The sequence below is a fragment of the Elaeis guineensis genome, chromosome 13 (genome assembly GCF_000442705.2).
Source record: "Elaeis guineensis isolate ETL-2024a chromosome 13, EG11, whole genome shotgun sequence".
Lineage (NCBI taxonomy): Eukaryota > Viridiplantae > Streptophyta > Magnoliopsida > Arecales > Arecaceae > Elaeis > Elaeis guineensis.
Window position 1 is genome coordinate 59,917,253 of NC_026005.2, and position 8,406 is coordinate 59,925,658.

Genomic DNA, 8,406 nt, shown 5'->3' on the forward strand with positions numbered 1-8,406 from the left:
TTACTTGCATTTTCAGACGGGCTATAGCTTGGGTGTTATTATTTATGAATTGACCCGTGGTTTGCATAAAGCTGGTATGTGTCTTCATCATGGCTTCTAGGCTTTTCTCTAAAGAGGTAATTTTTTTGTCATTATCATGGAAGCCTGGTGGGTTGTTCATCACTGGGTTGGACCTTAGATTTTGCTGATTGAAATTTGGATTGCCTACATTAGGATTCTGGGACCATGAGAAATTTGGATGATTCCTCCAACCTGGGTTATATGTGGGTGCATAAGGATTGTTCAATGGTCCTTAATAGGTGGCATTCACCTGTGCACACTCATTCGAGTAGGAACATTCTTCTAAGACATGGTCTGGTGCATTGCACCCTTTACACATGGGTGCAGATATTTGATTTACATTGGCTGGTCTCTGTAATTCTAAGGCTTTCAATCTACGTGTTAAGGTTGCAATCTTGGCCTCTGATGCTAGGGTTGGTTGAATTTGATGCATTCCTCCTCTTGAAGGTGTAGCTTTATCAGGTTCCCTAGTTGTTTCCCACTGTAAATTTTTCTCGGCTAGGTCTTCTAAGAATTGCCAAGCTTCAGTAGTTTCTTTGTCCATAAATTGGCTTTGGCACATGGACTCTAGCATGGTTCTTGAGTTTGAATCTAACCCCTCATAGATGATCTGGCATAGTCTCCAAGTTTCTATTCCATGGTGTGGGCATTGGGTCAAAAGATTCTTGAAACGATCAAAGTACTTCCAAAATGATTCACCAGCTAGTTGGTAAAATTGATTTATTTCATTTCTAATCCTAGCTGTTTTATGATGGGGGAAATACTTTTTCAAAAATGTTCTCACAAAGCCCTCCCAGGTAGTGACAGAATAGTTTAGCAAACTATAAAGCCACTTCTTAGCATTATCCTTAAGGGCAAAGTTGATTAATCTAAGTTTGACCTCATCCTCTGTTAATTGCAGTTTCATGGTTGCACATACCTCCTCAAATTCTTTAATAAATATATAAGCATCCTCTAATCCTGTAAATTTTGGAAGCATATTTATGATTTGAGGTTTGATTTCAAAATTGTTAGCTGTGGGTTGTGGCAACCTGATATAAGATGGTTGGATGGAGCCAACTGGATAACACAAATCCTTAAGGGTCATGGATTGGATTGGTTCAGCCATTGGAACAACAGGAATTGACTCAATTCTAACTAGACGACCCGACACTCTTCTCCACACACGAGGTGTACGGTTCTCGATGTTTATATAATTTTTTTTATAAAAATTTTTATGTATAAGAAAAAGAAAGAAAAGAGAAAAAGTTCTAAAGAAAAGATCCTAAGGAGTCCTAAATCTAAAGAAAAGTAACCAAATTAATTTAAATTTTAATAATTTTTTTTTAATTTTTCAAACAAGTGAAACAATAAATTAAACTCAATCTATCCTAGGGTTAACCTAAATCTAGACAGCTCCTAACTGTTCCAAGATGACCCTTCAAGCCTTTCAAGTGGAGATTGATCAACTAGTTAGCCAGGTAAGTATAAGAGGTGGGAGGTCCACTCATCGTTGCCTTTCTAGACACCAAACGAGTTGGCCAGGCCAGCAACTGAACCAATTTAATAAACCACCCTCAGGGACTTGCTTAGACACCAACTAATCAAACAACTCAAACTTGATAGAACTCTTAGGGTTCCTTGTCCTATTGAGCTCGAATTCCTTAAGGTTGACGTCTAATTGATTTTAAGATTAAAGGTCTAGGTAATGCAATATGATGGAGATGGTTTTTGGGCTAAGGAAGGATAATAAAATCCCCACCTTATCTTGTTAATGGGTTGATGCCCTTAGATTAATTATGAAAATGCAAATGCAAATAAACAAGATGACCAAGAATGTAAAAGATTTTAATTTAAAATTTTTTTTTTATTTTTTGTTTTTGTGATTAAGTAAATTCAAATAATTAGGTCTAAAAGAAAAAGTAATTAACTAAAAATAATAAAAGAAAAATTAGAAGCATACCTGAGTTTTCTAGCAATCACCAACTAAATCTAGAAACCTAAAGGAAAAAGAAAGAGAGTTATAAAGCACGAAGAACAAATATTTGAAAACAATTTAAAACGCCAAATCCCCGGCAACGGCACCAAAAACTTGATGTGCAAATCTTAAAATTTGTAAATAAAATCGCAAGCGCACAGTGTGCAGAGTAGCACGACCAGCGAGTACGGGTCGATCCCACAGAGACTTGGTTTAGAAACAATTTTCAAATCTATGCTCAAGCAAGTTTTAACAAAAATCGAAAATCGAAAGTTGTTTGCTAAAGACAATAAGACTAAGGATCTAGGATTTTTGAATCCACTAGATCTAGATTAGGAAATTCTACCTAGAATTTTTCTTATTGATCCTAACGACTACTCCTCTTGTCTTTCCCAAGCATAGATTATGAAGGGACTAAGGCCCAATGATAACCCATCAAGATTCTTTACAGGGGAGTAGTAACTAGGATCCCTTAGGGTTTTCTCCTCCTATGCACTGAATCAAGCATGAACTATGAAGGGACTCTGACCCAACTGTAGTTCATCAAAAATTCTTGGCAAAAGAGGAAGAAAAAGAAACCCTAAGAAAAAGAAAGAACCCTATGTAAAATTCCTACTCATGATCTAGCTTCATCGCAAACCCTAGAAGGGATGCTTAGCTAGACATGATCTAAATCTACTTGCAAAATTTAAATGTAAAAAAATAAACTACCCTAATTTCATAAATTAAACTATCCTAATTGCATAAATTTAAACTGCATAATTTAAACTAACCTAATTGCATAAAATTAAATTGCATAAATTAAACTATCCTAATTGCAAGAAAAATAAATTGCATAATGTAAAGAGATAAAATTACATAAAAATAAGATTTTATAAAAAAAAATTTATTACAAAAATTTCAAAGCTCGAGGCTTGAGAAGAAAGCTAAAAACCCCACTATCTAGGGTTACAAGCTTGATCGGAAGGAGAGAATCCCTAAAACAAGGGTCTTTAGGGGCTTTTTATAGGCATTTGGGGGTTATAAGATTTTCAAAACTTTAGATGTGAGACTAAGAGATTTTAGAGGGCTGTTAGGAGGGTTTAGGAGCTCAAATCTCGCTCAAAAAGCACTTAAATTCATCAAAAAATCCTAGAAATTATTTCAGCCGTCCGATCTTCATCTAAAGGACCCAATTCATCTAATAAATCAAGCCGGAAGCGATTCTGGGCCGTCGGATCACGATCTGGGTGAAGCACTGCCGTTGGATCGCACTGCAGAGATGGGATCAGGTCGGATGCGTCGCGGACCGTCCGATCAAGGTGCTGGAAGATTTCGTCCGTTGGATCGCACTGCAGAAGGATCCCGTGTTGTCCTAGTGTTTATTGATTCTTGCAATTGCCTTAATTACGGTTGGATCTTGACCGGCTGCGATGGTGGCCGTCCAATGGCGCAAAAATGTGGAGCGTTGGATCTTGATCAGAGAAGATCGGACCATCGAGTGATGTAAAGTTACCAGGTTGCCCTTCGGACCTTCTTCTCTCTCCTCACGAGCCCTGGACCGCGCGCGTGGATCGAGCTCGCGATGCGTTGCGGTGAGCCGAGACTCGCTGATTGGCTGGTTTATGGTGCGCCGATGGGTCCATGGTCCAGGCGCCTGTTGCTGTGGACCAGGCGGCTAACCAGATCACCAAATCAGTTGATTTTTGATTAATTTTGACCTGATTTGACTCGGGTTTGACCCAATTGAGTCTTCTTTCTTCATTCTTCAATTTCTGGGTCAATTTAACTCCGTTTTGCATAAAATTTACGTCGTTGGAATCCTCTTTCCTTGTTCTTTCTATTGATGACTTTTTCTTCTATAAAATATAATAACAAGTATCAATTTTCTAATAAAGTTAGATATTAATTGATACTTTTTATGTCAATTTGTGACATAAATCAAGACCTAAGAATCTTTCTTACGATGTCACTATTAGAATAAGACTTACCAAGACTTTCTAAACTATTAATAATATCAGTAAAATGAGTAAACATTTCAGTTATTGACTCATCAAGCTCCATTTTAAAAAGTTCATATTTATGCACAAGCATGTTGATGTTTGATTCTTTCACTTGGTTAGTTCCTTCATAAGTTACTTCTAATCTATCCCAGATTTCTTTAGCAGACATGCATGTTGAAATACGATTGAATTCATTTGCATCTAGAGCACAATACAAAATATTCATGGCTTTTGCATTTAGTTGAGCCATTTTCTTATCAACCTCATTCCATTCTCTTTCGGATTTGGTTGATTCCACACCATCAATTATTTTAGTAGGTGTGTGTGATCTATTTACTATGATACTCCACATATCATAGTCAAGTGTTTGAATAAATATTTTCATCTGAGCTTTGCAATAGGTATAGTTTGACCCATTGAAAAGTGAAGGTCGGTTAGTGGACTGTCCCTCAGCTAGTGAAGCACTAACTTGAGTTGCCATAGATCTTTAGCTCTTTGATGGTTAAATCAATGTAGGGCTAGCGCACCGAGCTCTGATATCACTTATTGCCCAGCTATGCAACCCAAGAGGGGGGGTGAATTGGGTTTTTAAAAATTTAAACTTAACTTACAACTATGAAGATTATTTAACAATGGGCAAGATAAGTATGGAGAGTGTAATTTATGTAAGGTGTAGAGGTTGGATGCAAGAATGCAAGAGGATACAGAAATTTAAAAGGAGAGCAAGTAAGTACAACACAAACAAGAAAATTTATAGTGGTTCGATGCCAATCTTGCACCTACATCCACTCCCCAAGCTCCTACTTGAGAATTCAAATCCACTAAACTGTATTCAACCTGAATACACTCGTCGAAACCTCCGACTCTAGCTATCTCAAGCTAGAACACTTGCTTTTCGGGTATAAGCCAACCCAATACAATCTGATTCAAGGTTCGGATCAACCTTTCCACATTTTGGAACCCTTCCAAAATAAAAACAATAACTCAAAAAGAGTATTACAGTTAATTGCACAGAAATACAGATGAAGCTCCTTTAATGAGCGAATAAAGCTTTAAATACACTTTACACAATTAGAAAGAAGATCTTTCTGATTTTCTCAAGGTGGTTGGAGACTTGAATAAGCTCTTGAGGAGTTGGTAAACTTGAATTAAAAGCTTCTTGAACTTCAAAATGGCTCTTTTCTTAGGGCTGAAATGAACGCTTGAAGAACCTCTTCAAAATCTCTTTTCTTGTTTTTGATTCCCTCCTTTAAGTGCCTTTTATAACTTTAAATGATGGTGGAGAGTAATCTGGACTGAAATAGAGTCGTTAGAGCACATTAAATGGGCATTAAATGCAGTTAAAATGGGTTAAAAACTAGCCGTTGTGAAATTTTTCCGTTGCAGGGGTCGACTCATAGGGTCGACTCATGCTCATGGGTCGACTCATGCTCATGGGTCGACCTCTGTGGAAAAGGACAGAAAATGACTGTTCTATAATTTTGACCTGCAAAGCAGCAGAGGTCGACTCATAGGGTCGACTCATGCTAAGAGGTCGACCCATGGGGTCGACTCACAGAGTGTACCAGCCAAAATTTTCGCATGCCGTTCCACCCTTTTAGCCATGAGTCGACTCATGGGATCGACTCAAAAATAGAAACCTAATTTTCTTACAAAATACGCTTTCAAAAATATTGAAATTGCCTCCGATAGATTGCACATCTTTTATTCTTGCTCTTGAGGCTTCTGAATCAGGTCTTGATAAAATTATGATTTTGCCCCTAAAATGCAATAAGTCTTTTTTCAAGCCAAAATCATTAGTAACCCCCTCAAATACTTTGTAATCATCAAAATCAATTCAAGAATTAACAATCTCTCCCTTTTTTATGATGACAAAACACTTGAGCAAAAGCATATATAGAGTATTGAATATGAATTTCAAACTTATAAAGATGCATTACTTAAATATTACAGCTAAGTATTGGAACAAAATGCATCATAAGTAGTTTAAAGATAAATTTGAAATTTACTATAAATTTAGAATTTGCTAATAAGTGCATTTGCTTGAAAAGAAAAGCTGATTTTGATTCTTTGGCATATGACACAAGTTTCCATTTGCTTAACAATTTACTTATTGCTCATTCTTTGGCATATGACACAAGTTTCCATTTGCTTAACAATTTACTTATTGCTCATTCTTTATTTACTGCTTATATCTCAATCTTGATTTATTGCTTATTGTTCAATCTTTATTGCTCTTATTGCTCAATTTCGATTTCGATTCTTATACCATCTCCCCCTTTTTGACAGCATCAATTGAGATTCTCTGCTTTCCTTTTTAAAGGACATATTTCTTCTATTCTTTCTTTTTGATGGGATCAATTTTACTTCTTTAGCTTCCTTCTTTGATTTCTTGTTTCTTTATTGCTTATTGTTTTACTCTCCCTCAATATAGCATACGTAAAAGGTATACCAATTTGCTCATTTAAAAGATATTGCTATTCAAGTATTTCACAGCACAAATTTCATAATTAAAAGTAATTCAATTTGATCACATTCAGAGATATTCATTGAGAATCAAAGTATATATATATATATATATATATATATATATATATATATATATATATATATATATATATCCAAAAGGTGACTGAATACATAGATGTTTCAATACATAAGAGTTAACTTAGAGTACAAAAGATATGGATAGAAGCTATCTAAGAGTCAATCAGTCAACATTACATTACATGGCCCATAAGATAGATCCAAGACAAAAACTAAAGAAAAGACAGACTATACTGGATCTAATAAATATCATGGCTAGACAGATCGGAGTCTGATGAATCAGAGATGGGGTGAGGAGATGAAGGATCATGTCCACGAGCTCGACCTCGACCGCATCTGCCTCTGCCACGGGTAGAGGTGCCAGCACGAGTGGACTGGTGAGAAGATCCTGAAGGCTGAGAAGCAAAGGACTGAGCTACGAGTGAGAGTCTGATGGTATCCAGAAGGTTCAGAGCTCTCGAAATAGATTGTAGCAGGGCACTGAACTGAGTGGAAGCATGTTCACTAGAGCCCCTGATTTCTCTCCTTAGAAAGTCAAAATCACTCTCTAAGACTCCTCGCAGTCTGGCCACCTCCGCAGATAGGTCTGAGACCTCAGTGATGTCCTCGTGCGGCTGTGGATGGGCTAGAGCTAACACTTGCCCCTGTAAGTCAAGACTCTACCAGTCAGTCTCAAGATACAACCCTCAAGCTGCTCAATACGTACTGACTGATCAGCAATCATCTGGAAAACAGTGGAGATGTGAGGGATCAGTGTCTGATCAGATACATCGTGAGATGTCGATCCCTATCCAAAAGCTGAAGTATCCAACTGACGAGATAGTATGGAAGCTACACGCTGAGATATCATCTCTATCTGATCATCAGCCAATCTGATCTCTGAAGGATGTGCTCTGCTGTCCGGCTGCTGAACTGAAGTATGCCTCCTCACGGACTTTGATGGGCCAGCCTCGTGATCAGAAATAAACTGAATATCTGGTGATACTGTCCTGTAATCACGGAGGGGTGAGGGTGGTCCTTCCTCCTCTGCTCTGTCCTCAACTCTCTCTTCCACACTTTTTGTCCAACCACCATCAGTTTTGGAAAATCCCATACGGTGCAAAGTATGGCGGTTGATAGTGTCGAAGTGAGATAGTCTAGCTACAGCCTCCCCCTCAAAGCTAACTCCGAACCTCCTAAATACTAAAGTGAGAGCCATACCAAAAGGCAAGTGTGCCTTGGACCTATTCAAGATCTCTCTCATAGCCTCAAACATTAATGTCGGGAGGTTCAAGGGGGTTTGAGTAATTACATGATACATAATGCATATGTCCCGACCAGAGAGAAGATCATGTCTACCACTTCTAAGAAAAAATAACTTAGTTACCATGTGGTGTAGCAGTCTCATCTCAATGGAAAGAATCTTTGTCTCTAACTTGTTCAGACTTCCCGTAAAGGTTCTCCCTAGAATAACATTTATTCCTTCCTCTTTACTTGGGAGTTCCATATTTGTGTATCCCTCACAAGGTAAATGAAGTATCTCCCCCAAAAGCACAGGATCTTGGCTAATATCTACTCAAAAATAGAAACTTGATTTTCTTACAAAATACACTTTCAAAAATATTGAAATTACATCCAATAGATTGCACATCTTTTGTTCTTGCTCTTAAGGCTTCCGAATCAGGTCTTGATAAAATTATGATTTTGCCCCTAAAATACAATAAGTCTTTTTTCAAACCAAAATCATTAGTAACCCCCTCAAATACTTTGTAATCATCAAAATTAATTCAAAGAGCAACAGATATAATATATCATATCATATTATATTATATTATATTTTTATATAATAATATAGAATATTATATTATAATATATTATAAT

General features: G+C 37.0%; 1 non-coding gene across 1 annotated transcript; it reads left to right on the plus strand.

The window, feature by feature from the left end:
- Nucleotides 1–692: 692 nt before the first annotated feature.
- On the plus strand, nt 693–799 carry LOC140853483 (small nucleolar RNA R71). Its single transcript, XR_012136554.1, has one exon. It is a non-coding gene; the product is annotated as a small nucleolar RNA R71 (small nucleolar RNA).
- The last annotated feature ends 7,607 nt before the right edge of the window (nt 800–8,406 follow it).